Source organism: Pinus tabuliformis, chromosome 7 (genome assembly GCF_031772625.1).
Source record: "Pinus tabuliformis cultivar Carrire ecotype Pingquan chromosome 7, CPIR1, whole genome shotgun sequence".
Lineage (NCBI taxonomy): Eukaryota > Viridiplantae > Streptophyta > Pinopsida > Pinales > Pinaceae > Pinus > Pinus tabuliformis.
The window spans coordinates 1,253,784,045-1,253,786,921 of record NC_142293.1 but is presented as its reverse complement, the minus strand read 5'-3'; the positions used below and the strand labels follow the sequence as shown (position 1 = coordinate 1,253,786,921).

Sequence of the window (2,877 nt, the reverse complement as noted above, 5' to 3'; positions counted from 1 at the left end):
ATGCAATGAAGTGAGTTTAAGAGGTGTGGCGTCTTTGGAGAACGCATGCCTATTGTTTGATTAATGTATACACCAGAATGTTCTTATGGAATGTTAGTTCAATTATATTTCCATATGCGTGGCTATATCAGCAAGGCGTGTTGACCACTTGAAACCGTAACAGGAGACCTGAATTACAAGGTGACAGTTGGCGGCGGGGTTGTGCTGAGGTGTATTTGAAATTTGTGAATCGACCTCTTGACACACTGTGAAAAGGACGTGTTTATCAAACGAAAAGAGAAGCCGCAAATTTTGCTGTGGTGTTGCGCCATTTGTCATGTATGATTATTGCTGTTAAAGGAACTGAAACTCCCGGAAGTCTTGTGACAGATGTTCTCTGTAGGGAGTATGCGCTGTCAAAGAAAGATTTAGATGAATTAATTTCAAATTCCATGCTTTGCATTGTCCCGTCTTTTTCGGATCCATTTGATTACGGTTTCATAATATGGAAGGCGGGTTTCCAATATGACCAACGACGAGTTGTTTTCATCAAAGGCTACCGTCGTCTTTTCCATCAAGGGAGCACAGACCATAGAGGAACCCTTGCCAATCCAGGCAGAACTGTTACACTCGAGCCTCACGATGACCACACCAGTTGAGGCGTTGCTTACAGGGTTTCTGGACAGCAAGCTGAAGATATTGTTTTATCTTATTTAGAAGTGAGAGAGAAGGAATATGACCAAAAGGCCTACGTTGATTTCTATTTTGAAGGGGATTCAACAGAGCCAGCTATATCTGGAGTCCTTGTGTACATTGCATCAACAGACAAGAATTCGAATAAGAATTACCTGGACCCTGCACCATTGGAAATGATGGCTCAGCAAATGGTTGAAGCTGTGAGTCTTTCCAGGCCTAACATTGAATATCTCTTTCAACTAGAGACAGCTCTACTTGAGATAGGTTGCAATAACAGTCACGTGACAGACCTCGCAAATGCAGTTAGGAAAGTATTAACATGCAAAGATGGAAATGCTACTTCAAATGGAGATGCAAAGTAACTGAACTTCAGTGTGAACTTCAGCAATTTGTTGTCTTATTCACGTGATTGTTTTAAAGGATATTTTGCCGAGCCTTTTGAGTTCTATAACATGCGCTGCCTCAATCTAAAATATCTCTGATGTTATTGTGGATCCATTGAGAGATAAAATTGTTAGTGCTCACATTGCAGCTTTGATTTCTAGGTTCTATGCATAAAAAACAGAGTCCCTGTAGGAATTATATCTTCATCGAATCCTTCATCCAAAAGAAAATCAGTGACAGTAGAGAATTAGGAGCACAAGGCTAAATTTTATACTATCAATGCTTTTGACTCTAAATGGGAGAAATTTCTAGATCCAGGGGAGTTCATTGTGATGGTTTCATTGGTTAAGAAAATTCAGAAACTCTACAACAAAAAGATGCAGCTGATTCTGACAGACAAGCCGAAATTGATATATGTAGACCCAGTCAAATTGGTACAGTAGGGTGAGATAGTTTGGTTTGATAATCCTAAGGAGCTTAATGTCCAAGTGTTGAATTCTTCCAACTTTAAGATCTGTACTTTGAAAAAGAACACCTCATTTGAAGATTTGAAGACAGCAAGGAATACTACAGTGACTTTATGTTCCAGTTGGGATTTATGAAGCTTTTTATTGGTTTGATGCTAATCAAGGTGGCTGTGATATGTAATGACAGAAGCAAGCTTCATCTTCTTAAAACTATTTAGGTTCCTAATAGCTGTACAAATGTCTGAAGAGATCATGAATCTAAGTAGAAAACGCTTCAAAGATACATAGGTTCTGTTTTGACATCTACAGCAGTTTCGTAGCGCGCTACGAAACTGCTGTAGAATGCTGTTTTGTGGAAAAACAATGAATTTTGATGATGAGGTCAGTTAATGGTAAAAGAAGGTCTCAAACTCAGGCAGGGAGATCATACATGGGTTTCATAACAACTCAAACAGTGACAGGTGTAGGTCTTGAAGGGAAAATAAAATATTTTGTTTATTTTCATAAAGTTTTCTCAAAGGCAATTTATGACCGAGCTACTAGGGTATTGGTGGAGTTACCAGAATGTTCGGTTGATACACCTTTTGGTCCTTAAAGTATCCAGATCATATAGCATATGGTGGTTATGCGTTGTTAATTGAAGGTTCAAAGAACCCGGAGTGTGGTCTTTAAATGATGAAGAGGAATGGAAGACAGGGGACCGTGGATATAGGGTGATTAATTTTATCAATCAATAAGCTGTCTTACAGCTAGCATCCGAGACCAGCTTGCTCGGTGAATGCTCCCTTAACATATCTTAGCCATAATGGAAATCATACAGCTGTCCAGCATCCAAGAAAGCATCAAGTCTGCGAGGAGAATGAAATTAGTATTTTAGTTGGATTAGGATTGTGTGTAATTTTAGTTCAGCATGTTTGTAATTAATGCAGTAGTTAAAAGCATGTAGGAGTAGTTAATAGCCACCTTCGAGGCTCCCCTCATGCTGGAGGAGGAAGCTCGAGGTGTTTTAGTTTGCTTGCCTATATATGGGCCAAGGTTAGATGTAGAAAGGGTTGGACTGTTAATACAAAAACAGAGTTTTTTAGAGCTTATGTAAAGACTATTACAGTAATGGCAAACAGGGTTTTTTCTTCCCAAGATTCTCAATGCATCTTTTTGTTCAAATGTGATGGTGGTTTAGTTTCTTAATGTTCTTTTTACAGCCTTGTTATGGCACAATCCCTCAGAATTCATATTATATGCTCTGACTTCCTGTGTGCTTGACAAGCTGTGGGTTTTGGTGAAGCATGTTAGAACATCACTCAGAATTCATTTTTTAATGCTCTGACTTCCTGTATGTTCAGCAGGCTTT

The 2,877-nt window shown here is 39.0% G+C and overlaps 1 pseudogene; it reads left to right on the top strand.

Moving 5' to 3' along the window:
• The first annotated feature begins 320 nt into the window (after positions 1-320).
• Positions 321-1,037, top strand: LOC149251924 (gamma-glutamylcyclotransferase 2-3 pseudogene; annotated as a pseudogene).
• Positions 1,038-2,877: the final 1,840 nt, after the last annotated feature.